Source organism: Podarcis raffonei, chromosome 13 (assembly GCF_027172205.1).
Source record: "Podarcis raffonei isolate rPodRaf1 chromosome 13, rPodRaf1.pri, whole genome shotgun sequence".
NCBI classification, from domain to species: Eukaryota; Metazoa; Chordata; class Lepidosauria; order Squamata; family Lacertidae; genus Podarcis; species Podarcis raffonei.
In genome coordinates this window covers 37,759,241-37,771,387 of record NC_070614.1, presented here as the reverse complement: position 1 = coordinate 37,771,387, position 12,147 = coordinate 37,759,241, and the positions used below count along the sequence as shown (strand labels likewise).

At 45.0% G+C, this 12,147-nt stretch overlaps 1 long non-coding RNA gene across 1 annotated transcript; it reads left to right on the top strand.

The window, feature by feature from the left end:
* The first annotated feature begins 4,292 nt into the window (after nucleotides 1-4,292).
* LOC128399840 (uncharacterized) lies at nucleotides 4,293-9,666 on the top strand. The gene is made up of 2 exons (XR_008327273.1): nucleotides 4,293-4,389; nucleotides 8,953-9,666. It is a non-coding gene; the product is annotated as an uncharacterized LOC128399840 (long non-coding RNA).
* The last annotated feature ends 2,481 nt before the right edge of the window (nucleotides 9,667-12,147 follow it).

The window sequence follows — 12,147 nt, the reverse complement described above, 5'->3', positions numbered from 1 at the left end:
GAGTTCCATGACTGAGTGAGGATTTGGACCTGTGGCTCTAACATCAGGCATTCCAAACCCAAAGTGTCCACTTGTTGTGTGAGTGATTAAATGTGCAGGCATCTTAATTGGTCCTTTGAGGGAAATTGAGTCCTTCCCATACAGTGCTAGCAGGTACCTTTTGGGACTGAGAGCCCAAACAGTAGGTAGAGCTAAATCCAATGACTAGCAGAGCCAACTAACTCTAGTTCTGCACCCATCCTCTTCCCTGCTGAGTTCTACAGGGGCAATTCTGAGAGAAAAGGGGGAGGAACCTGCCAGCCTCTGAACAGGGGGTTGCCTGAGAACAGACTAAGGTTGGTGAGGCAATGTCTCTGTTGCCCTCATGAACCAGTCTCCACTGTCTCCCGTACATATTGCCCTAATGCCTTCACAACCTCCACCCGCCAGCTCCCTGTGTATTCCCTGCCTCAGAACTTCATTTATTTAGCCACCCAGAAGTGGGTGGCTAACCTGTGGCTCACCAGATGTTGCTAGGCTGCCGTTCCAATAATCCAGTGATTATTGGCTATGATGGCTTGAGCTGATGGGAGTATCTAGGGTGAGGAGCACAGGATAAGCACCCTTGCTCTACACAGTAGCTATTTACTCTGCAATGTAGAGTCACAAACAATCAGCAGTTCCTGCTGTGATTTATGTTTCTGGATTTTTCATCACACAAGGTATGTGTCTATCTTGGTTGTTTACTGATTCAACAATGTCTAGTCTACCTGCATCAGAACATGAGCTCAAGGTGGCACATTCAGTTTTCCCCTCCTCATTGAACAACAACCCTGCAGGGTAGGTTAGACTGAGAGGCAGTGAATGGCCCAAGGTCACCCAGTGTGGTGTTTTTGCCTGGGTGTAATCTATCATTGAACTCTGATAATGCCTCTTCCTTACCTGGCATGTGACGGCCCTTCCCCAACACCAAAGGTTGCCCAGAAGGGAATGTGGCCCTTGGAGTTAAAAGGGCTCCCCAAGTCTTTTCTAAAGGCATCTAAAGTAGGTGGGGCTTGTTGAAGAAAGTGTTGCATAATTATGGAGGAGCCACTTCTAGGAAGGTCCTGCTATGAGATCTTGCAAAGTGGGCAGGTTTCTTGGTGGAGGGCCTTCTCCAAATTTTTGGTGGGTCTTGGTGGATGGGAAGACTCCCAATGGGTATAGAAGGCTCAGGCTGTGGGTTAAAAAATAATAATCATACTTTGAATTGCACCCAGAAATAAAGAAGCAAGCAGTATTGCTGCACTGCAGAATAGTTCCTGGTCATGCACAGAAACCCGGTATGCCTATGGTTTGTACACACTTGCGAGGTCTATTCTGAAGCCCTGTATGGATGTTGTATGGATCACGAGTTCCTGACTTCCACAAGTTGTCTGATAATACCTGATAGAGCAGGGCATCTGGAGGGTGCTCAATCTGTGAAGAGGAGCCCTGACAATTCAGGGATCCTGATGGCATGAAGAGATCATCTTTGCATAGAGTTGAACATGAGAGGGCTCTTTCAGACATGTAGAGGTCAAGGAGGAGCATGCGATTCACTCCCCTTCTATGTAGTCACGTAGTATCCAGAGCAGGGTTTGGCAGTCTATTGGATATGCAGGTTTTGCAATGGAACCTGTCACTGCAGTCCTCATTTCATTCCTCCCTGTGTGCATACAGTCTCCCTGGATTTGTCATCTGAAGGCTTCAGGACGGGATGAGATCAAGTGGACAGGAGCGGATGAGCTGTTACATATGTATAAGCACATTCACCTGTGTCCATCTTTCTGTGCTACCATGTAAACTACACTCAAAACATTTGACAGAGGCTGGAATATGCAGTGATTCAGCAGAGTGCCCAAGCCCTTGAATGTGAACTTGTCCTTTCCAGGCTTGGCTTCACCAGCTCCCCTCCTCTGTGTGAGCCCAGGGGTCCTGCAGGTGACAGTGGCCCACCCACCCACCATGCTCACTTCTCCTACACAATCTAGACTGAGCTTTTCACGAGCAAAAGGAAGACAGAGGGCTATAAAGAGGAATGGACTTGTGCAGGAATCAAGGGTAGATTGTATACTTATCTGCCATTCCTTGCATTGTTTGGGACTTGCATCGCTGGCTGGGGCTGATGGAAGATGCAGTCCAATGCCATCTGGGGCATCAGTTACCCTTCCATATCAATGTGCATTGTTAGCACGTCCACCATGATGGTGGAGGGAGTCAGATGGAATCCGCCTAGCAGCAGAATCTGTGTCTGGAGCTTCTCTCAGCACATGACCACCCTGCCTTCCCTGCTTTGGTCATGCTAGATTGTGACAAAGAGACAAAAGCCAGGAACTGGGTGATTAATCAGAGTGACCAATACAAGTCATCATCACAGTGTACTGATTATAGTTGGTTATGTGTGTTGTTCTGTGGTGTTTTGATGTGTACTGTTGCACATAATGCATCCTTACATTGTGCTGTGCACTATGTATTACATTTGTGCAGAGTATATGGTTGTATACCTGTGATAAATGTCATTGCCACGGGTTACTGCATCTCCCTTCTCTGTTGTGCTGCAGTGTGTGAGCTATTACACAACACTGCGTTAGTGTAACGCAAAGCAGGTGTGTACTATACGTTTTGTGCTGTTCATTGCAGTAGCACTGCAAATTGTTAATTACTTAGGAATAGTGGTGTGTGGCATTTTTGTGTGTTTTATTGTCATCTATGGATCACTATCATCTATCAGGCTGTGTTGTTCTACATAAATCCGTGGGCCTTGGGGGCTATGCATGCCTTATGCCCACTGTTCATGGTGCCTGTTGCATATCCCTGGGCAGTGTGCACATGCAAACTGCATTGTCGTTGTGCGTGACTATCTGCCTGTTGTGTTTGCGTCACCGTGCACTGAAGTTGTGCACAGCCTTGCTGCCACATTGCATAGCACCGGTGTCCCCTCGGCATAACTTAGAACTATCCAGGGTTGCACACAGCGCACACTGCTGCACAGTGTGGATTGCCCCTGTTCTTTTGGCATATGCTGCTGCTGATTGTGAGCTCCAGACACAGTCGGGAAGCTGCTGCCTCCCTTCTCCCCCCTCCCTGCCCCGGTTGCCATGCCAATGCAGAATGCTGTATCTCTCTGTTCAGCAGATGCCAGTGCTCACAACTCCACCTCTCTCCCACCCAGAAGTCTAGGCTTGCAGGAGGAGTGGAAGGGAGGGGGGTGATTCTGAGATTGTTGTGAAGAACTCCCTGTCTTCTCTCCTCCTCGGCTTTATTTGAGCGAGGGTTCAGCCCCACAACCTGTTTTGAATGTCAGAGCTCATCAGTCTGGGAACGGCACATTTCCCTCTCTGACAACGCTGCGTCAAAGCAACAGGGCTTGATGGCAATCTGGATCACAAAACATGTCAATAGAGGACAAGTCAATTCGTTCAGTCAAACCCCTGAATGCACCACCCATCACCCGTCAGTCTTGTGAAAGTTTGGCATTGTCTGCTGGGATAGCGGCCCTTGTAAGAAATAATAACTCATGACAACAAAAGGGAAATATATGTACATAGGCACAGACTTGATCCTATTCTATTCTTATGGACTGAGCTCCTCAAATACAAATGATGACTTGCCAGCTTTGATGGGCTCTCTGGGGTTCCACCCTAGTGAGATTATTGGGATGCTAGACTCTGAACAAGATAAAGCTGCTGAATAGGGGAAGCCCAACTAATGCTCAAGCAACCGCCAGAGTCATATTGCTTCCCCCTCCAACTTCATGCAAACAAATGAGGATGAATGTCCAATAAACAGGTTGGAAGCATCAAAAGTATACGTACACTATAGATATGAAGCTCCTCCAGATGGCCTGTTTATTGAGCATCCATCCTAATTTGCTTGCACAAAGCATACCCAATATGTCCTGTCTTCAGTGAGCATTTGTTCTGATTTATTTGTGGGGAGGATAGTCAACAACAGACATTCATTCTGATTTATTTGCACAGAGGTTGAATTTCTTCCGCTCCATCAATCATTAACCCACGCTTTTTAGCGCATTTCTCTGTCACTTTCCTAACTGCAAAATATTTGATTTTTTTAAAAAGTGGATTTGTTGTTCCAAAATCCACTTTATTTGGGCAAACCTAACTTTTTGGTATGTAGCTGAATCCCTCCATCAAGATAGTGACAGTTTGGGGGTGACCATGCAGTGTGATGTTTACTCAGAAGGAGATCCCGCTTTGTTCTATGAGGTTTTCTCTTAGATAAGAGTGCATAGGACTCCACCCTTATCTTGATTTATGTTATTTCCTCTAGAAAAAGCATAAGAAATTCTCGGAATTGTAATTCCATGTGTTGATCTCAGCATCGTCACCAAACTTCAATTCCTGGGTTTCTTGGAAATTAAAAGCCAATGTAAGTTTGTAGCGGAGATAAAACTGTTGTGAGGGTCCTTCTGCAAAATGTGAGCCATGAACCATTTTAATCCTTTTGACCCAATAGTGCCTTCATGATTCTGATCTCTTCCTTTTCTTGCATTTCTTCAACAGCTCTTCCTGTTCCCCAGGCACACTTACACATCCACTGAACCTCCACTCTTCTCGATCTTCTTTGCATCCCATTAATTTCGCTGCAGAACCTTTCCCAGGCTTCCATACCGGGAGCGCTCTCCAACCTATTTCCTCAACTCTGCATCCACTGTATGCTTCCATTTCTCACTGGGCAATTACAGTCATTTATTTACATCCTAGGTCATGACCTCCTGTAAATTTGCATAGCACCAAATAGGAAGGGGGTCAGCTGTAACGTTAGAACATGTTTACCACGGTCTTGCATCTCCAGCTTCTTGGCTGATTGTAGCTAAGTAGTAAAACACACATACCACCACCACCAACAACAACAACAACTCAACACCTGACTACAAACAACTGCCTTCTTTTGAAATTCATTGTTGGATGTGGCATGCCTCTGAACACCAGCTTCTGGGAATTGCAAGTGGGAATAATGCCCTGTTGCATTTATATCCTGCCTGTGGGCTTTCCACGGGCATCTGGTTGGCCACTGTGCACGCAGGAGGCTGGACTTAGATGGGCCATTGGCCTGATCCAGTAGGGTTCTTCTTATATCCACCTCCCTGTTGAACTTCTGGCACATATTGAAGACAAACTTTTAAATTGAATTCTGATTTTATGGTTGTAACTCATTTTTAGTCTTATTGCATCGGGTCTCCTGTACACTGCTTAGAGACAACTGTGATTAACCAGTATACAATTTTTTTAAAATAAAAAAGGTATTAACTGCCTTTGCACTATGGCAAGTTTTCCAGTCTTCTGTTCTCTAAATTTCTACATCTATCTGTGTTTTGTTTTTTTCAACGTCCCCATGAAAATTCATCAACTTCTCAGTGTGAATTGTCCTAATGTACATCTTTCTGTATGCAATTTTGCCTGGTATACCCATTTTTTGCAAAGCAATTTCCCCTAACATCATGTATTTCTGTAGGTTGCCTTTCACTAATACATGCATTTATAAGCACATTTGTACCCTAGGCCATAGCCTATGTGCACGTTACTTCTATGGAGAGCTGCCTTGCAAAATTCAGAGAAGTGTGGATTTTGATGGGTGGCTTAGTTTTGTTTCACGTATTGTTCAGAAATAGCAAATTAAGTAAGTTTGCCTTTAAGTGGTAACTGAATCTGATTTCTCCTGCATCCCTAACAGTAGCTACCTTGGATCACACATCTTCCACTGGCGGCCTTCCCACAACCCCAACCTTATCCCTTCTTTGTTCCGTGACTTCCCTTCCACCTGCACCCACTCAGTCTTCCTCCCCACCTCCAATCTCTCAGACAGGAGATTTATTCTTCTCTTCGCCCTCCTCCTCCTCTTCACTTTCTTCCTCTAATTTCCTCCCCCACATCCTGTCGCCCTAATGTCTTCCCCCGTATCTGCTCTCCCACCCTCCCCACTTCTCCGTAGTTAATTCTGCCTAGATTCTATCTCTCCCTCCGGCAAAAAATATTGCTAACTAGACTCATGCTCTTTTCCCCTCAGTTCCTGTTTAATTGATCCCCCCTCCCATCCCAGCAGAGGTTCTCCTTCCTTGCTCCTCTGATCCATTTCCCCCACATTCACTGCCAAAAATCTTCCCCCCTGCAGAACCCTAGATGCTTTTGATGCAACCATCCCCATCGTTCCCTCTTGCCCCCACTCTTTTTGGTCTCCCAGACTTCTCTCCCCCACCCCGTGTTCCTCCTATTCCTCTTGCCGCATTTCCCCCCTTTTCTGCAGCCCCAGCTTGTTTTTCCTCCTTTCCCTTTTCTCCACGCCCCCCCTGCATCTGATTTCCTCCTCCTATTAGCAGCAGTTGTTGTTCCCGCAATCTACCCACCTCCTCCTAGCCTTTTCTTTTCATCTCTTTCCCCTTCTCCAGAACTCTCCCCGCCGCCACTGATCCTGTACCCCAAAATCTCACACTCCTCCAAACACATTTGCTTTATTCAGCTGCCTGCACCAGCTGCTCCTGTATTTCCTCCTCCTATTATTTCTCTTCGGCTCTCTTCCCTCATCAAAGTGAATCCTCACTCTCCCTGATCTCTCCCTGCACATTCCACATTCATTGCATCCTTCCTGATTCCACAATCCCCCTCCATTCCCCCCTCCCGTCTTCTCTATGCGGCACAGTTTCTGCCAGTTCCTCCGTTGCCACGTGTGCATCCAAGGTACCATATTCCCAGCTCATTGCCATGGTGACCATTAACCCATTCCGCATTTGCCAGGAGGAGGAGGGTGCTCTTATCGCTAGGCCTTCCCTTCTTTTCTCAGGTTAGTGTAGCCCATTAGCTCTCTTATATTGACATCGTTGGTTCCTGATGGAGACTGGGGAAATGGAGTCACAGGGAAATGCACCCATAAGGAATGGGGAAAGATCCAGAGTTCTCCTGCCTTCCAGCCTTGTCCTCTGGTCCATCTTCACTCAGGTGCTAGTGAGCTTCATGGCTGAGTGGAGATTTGAACTCTGGTCTCCAGGCTACTCTAACCACTACACTACACTGGCTCCTTGAAGCTTCTTGCACTCTACTCCCTGGAGATCATAGAACTGTAGAGTTAGAAGGACCACCAGGATCATCTAGTCCAACCCCCTGCAATGCAGGAACCTTTTGCCCAACATGAGGCTTGAACCCACAACCTTGAAATTAGGAGTCTCATGCTTTACCGACCGAGCTATCCCAGCTTGGATCCTGTCGCTCCATCACAATGGCCATCACTTTATTGTTCCATTTTCTCAGAGAGCCAGGGGGTCCTTCCACCTCAGCCCCAAAACGTGCAAAGTGATAATAATAAAGATGATAGTGCCTCTGAGCACACACAGAGTGATCCCCCTCTTACAGCTGGAAAGGAAGCTACGTTTTAATGAATCGAACTACTGGTCCATTTAGCTCAGAAGTGTCTATGCAAAGTGGCAGTGGCTCTCAAGGAATTCAGGCAGTCTCTCCCAGAGTCCCATCCCTGCCTGGTGAGGAAGGAATCATTGCAGCTCATAATATGAGTTTTATAGTAGCCTAATCTATACTCTGATACCTATCAATCCATTTAGATCCTATCTCACAGGGAACTCTGCTTCTATGGTCATGAAGAGGAGATATTTTTGTTTGAAATAAAGTTTATTGAAGTCTTATTTACATTATGTTACAGAGTAAATAATGGATTGTTTTTTTTGCCCAGTCCCACCTCCATAGCAAGGAGGACTGGGGTCGGGACATTTTTATTAACCATAATAATAATAATAATAATAATCATTAATAACCATTAATAACAATTTTCTTGTAATTAATTATTTTTTTCTTTTTTTAAAAAAAGGTTCCTTTGTTGGTTAATTAATCCCCTCCCCCTCCCCTTATGTTCCCCTTCCCCCCCAACCCCATTCACCCGAAAATTCTAGGATGCAGCCTAAGAAAATAGAATCAGTGCCACCTCTCCAGACCAGCTGCACCAATTCTGCCTCCATGACCACAGGATCCACTTTTCCCAGCGTGGCAGGCACTCTCCTCCCCGTGTTTCAAAAGTTGCATTCCATATTTAACCTTAGACGCTTACAGAGAATAAAATACTCAGCTGGTTCCAAGATGTCTCTCTGTGTGTGCAAATTTAAGTCTTGTAAGCACCACCAGAATATTTCCACTTCCTCTGCCCAGGTGCGGCAGAGAGCTTTCACAATAGGGAAAGAAAGTGATTTAATTGGCATAAAAACTAATACTTTGCCTTTGAGTGTGCCACACATGTCGGTATACGTCTGTTTATTCCAAAACAGCTTCTTCTAGCTTTAATGCTGCTGACAAAATGCCCCTATTCCTATTCTCCTTAGTCTGTGTAAATGTACAAGATGGCTTTTAGCCCTTATATGACTTCTTCCATCCCAAGGGTTGTTTGTATCCATGCACAGGGGGGGGAGGAAGCAAGGCTTAGAGATGTTTTAATGCTTTCAGTACCAAAATTCATCACGACACTATTAAATATGCCACCCCTCACCCCCTCTCCTGTGGGGCTCTTGCACTTTTAACCACTCCGTGGTGGGTGGAAGTTGAACAGGTGCAGCTTTTCACAGTGATGGTGAAGGCTTCACCTGTTGAATTTTTGTTTGTCCTCATGCACCTGTGAAAGCCGCAGGAGAAAGCTCTGCCCTACCCAAAGATGGCAGATTACTTAAAACGGCAAAAGCAAAACGTTTTCCCTCGCTGCTCTCAACTCTTTCTGGTTTCTAGCATGACTGTTGGTTCAACAGAGAGCCCCAAATGCAGGGCTGCCAGATCTAGACTCAGAATCCCCTTGTACCTTCAAGGCTTGCATGGGAGAGAAATTCTTACCGGGTGTGGCTTTTTCTACTCTTAAAGGCACAGAAAGCCTCTCAGAGGCAGGCCCACCAACCTTACCTAAAGGGAATTTGCTACATTTTCTCTATGGTTTCCCTTCCTCCCCAAGAACAACCTCAGCTCGCAGGGAGAGGAACACAGATCAACTTAGATTGATGGACAGGTGTAGAGGGCAAGTCTATCCTTTGATGACTGCAAGGGTTCGCTTGCCTGTGTGAATGAGCCATTCGATACCAGACAAGATTGATACACCTTTCCTATCATCTCAGAGCAATGTTTACCCCCCAATGGATTTGGTACACACATTCAATCAGGGTGGGGTGGGTGGGTGGTTGAGTCACCCGTCAAAAGAACTCAAGTGATGCCGCCTTGAGTAATAATACTACATAGGTATCAGAAAGGTGACGTATAAATCCTTTATAATAAATAAAGTGTGTGTTGTCTGAATGATGCAAAGGTGATTTTGCAGTGAGGAGCGAACAACTTCACCGTAGGCAATCATCTCAGCCGTCCGTGTGAAATTCTTGTGAAGTGGGACAGAGTTTGCCGAGAAGCTGACAGTTGCCTTAATTTTAGTGGACAAACTCCTGTGTCTTTAAGAGCTTCACGACACTCAAGAAATGCATAGCTGAAGTTTTCCCCGCATTGCTGCATCTCTAGGGACAGGGTCTCCTGCTGGAGCGTTTTGCCTCTTGTACTGCAATGGATGAAGACACAGGTGGTTGCCCATACAGAAAGGAGCAATAGTTGCTGGGGCCATGATTCCTAGTCCACTGGCACTTTCTTGATGTGTGAGAAGTCCACTCACACCCTGCAATCCTTTTTTTTAAGGAAAAAAAACATGCCTTATGTTGTAATCCAATGCAGACATACCTGGGGGTATGCCCTCACTGAACATAGTGAGACTTCCTTCCAGGTAAACGTACATTGGATTGTGCTTCAGTTTTCCTTGCTGTAATGTGATCCTGCGTTCAAACTGCCCATTTATGGATTCTGCATGTTGTCATGGTTCTGCTTTAGACACTTAGTCATGGGTTTGCTTTTCGTGAATCGTCTTGAGATGTATGATTGGTAGCATTAAAAACAACAGCCACCATAACCCTTTAGAAAATTGAGCATCCTGAACGGGGGGATATTTTATCAAATAATACTTTGGGAGGAGGTGTAGGGAACAGCATTCCTCCCCTCCCTACTCCATAAATTCAAGTGTGTTACTTTTAAATAACATGCTTATAACTAGGGCTACAATGCTCAATCAATCAATCAATCAATCAGGTAAACTCAATTAAAACATTTTGATTGACTAAAAAAAGCTGCCCCTGATTAACATCATGTAAAAACAAAGTTTGTATTAGGCTGTATCCAACTAGGTTCTAGTCAGAGTAAACCCACTGAACTTAATGGACCTACGTTAGTAATGCCCATTAATTTCAGCGGGTCATCTCTGAATATGACTAATTGGATGCAGCCCATTCCCCCACCCCCATTTTATAAGCACATTTATTCAGATTTGATTTATAGTACAGTTCTGTTAACCAAGTCTTGGGCTGATTAACTTTCTGTGTCCTTTTAAATGTGTTTGTGGGATGGAGGGTTATCAGTCTGTCTTGGGTTTTTTTATGTGATTTGTGTTCTCATTTTGTATTTTTATGTTGTGAACCACCCTGCCATCTTCCGATGAAGGGTGGTATAATAATAATAATAATAATAATGATGATGATGATGATGATGATGGTGATGATGTTAGAAGTCTGCTCAGAAATAAGTCTAATTGAGTGCAATGGGCTTCAGTTCTAAGCCTACTTACTAGGGAAGTAATTCCAACTGAACTTAGTGGGACTTACTTTTGAGGAAACATGCATAGGGTTGAGCAGTAAGAAGTTAAGTTGGTGAGTGTTGTATTCATTACATTTGTTTCTGAATTTTAAGAGCAGTGGTGGAAAACTGCAATGGGAAGACCAGGGTAACAACTTGATGGCGACGTCATAGAACCTCTGCACAAATTTTGTGAAAACAAACCAAGAGGATGGTTCAATATCTGCTTTGTCTGATGGTGACCTGTGTCAGGAAACCTGAGGGCCCATAAGCCAACCTGGGCCTACTTTGTTTTCCTGTCTACAACCTTGCTGCACCATTGGCTGGCTTGCTCTCATGCCGTGAGCATCAACCTGATTTGCAAAAATGAGCAAATATTGCTTCTCAAAACCTGGAGACTGACACCATCACCTGCTAAAGTCTGTATATCAAACTGCTGTTAAAAGCACTACTACAGTGACCACGTGGAAAGTTGGCAACTTTGCTTGCAGTTGCCCCATGACCTCTATAAATTCCTCACACCCCGTCTCTCTCTCTCTGCCTCCCATTTCAGGCTATTATTTATTTATTGCACAGCCCCAGCCCCACGGAGACTACATGTCCAGTTGCAAAGGAAAAATTGGGGGTCCTATGTCAAACAGATTTCCAAGGAGGTTTCCATGCCTATCAAATCTATTTGGAAAATGGAAAAAGAGGAGAATGACTCCTTACAACCGTTAGCTGCAAAGCTGTCCTCCTACAAGAAGCCATCATCACTGCACCTATGTTGCTGCTTGGCGATGGCTATTGCTGCTGACCTGACCGAACCTCTGATCCACACACTCTGCTTTTCTCTCTTTATTTGCACTTTGGAATCAGAAGCCATCCTTCATATTCCTTCCTTCCTGCATTCTGAGTTGCCATTTTTGTTAAATCTCTACATTTATGGACCCACCACCTCCCTGATCTGGTATTGCTATGGAAGCTTGGCTCACAACAGTCCAGTTATTTAAAAAAAACACCTGAGGCCCTAGTAGGGAGGGACATGAGTAGCAGCAGTCCTGAAAGTTGCACCCATTTGCTTTCTGCTTTCTGAGCAACTGCTTGTATTTCCAGAGCTTCCCTCCCCCTGCAAATAAATAAATAAATACCGGCAAATAAATAAATAAATAAATATCACAACAACAACAACAGATGAAACACAGGTTCCCAAACTCAATATAGCTTGACAAGGGCAGCAATGATTGAGTGCATTGGACAACTGGAAATAACAGGGTGGGACTTATTATGGGATTAATGGAAGGTTGAGGAGTGAGTGCCTTCTCTTCCCTCCCCCTAATTTGCAAATTATAGATTTAGGGCTAAGATTGGTACAACCCAACTGCAGACTGGAGGCAGCCAAATGTTGTACCTATCTTCAAAAAGGTGGGGAAAGAAGACACAGGCACCTACTGACCCAGGTAACTTGACATCAGTACCAGGGAAGAAACAGTTGGTCTGTGAGCACTTA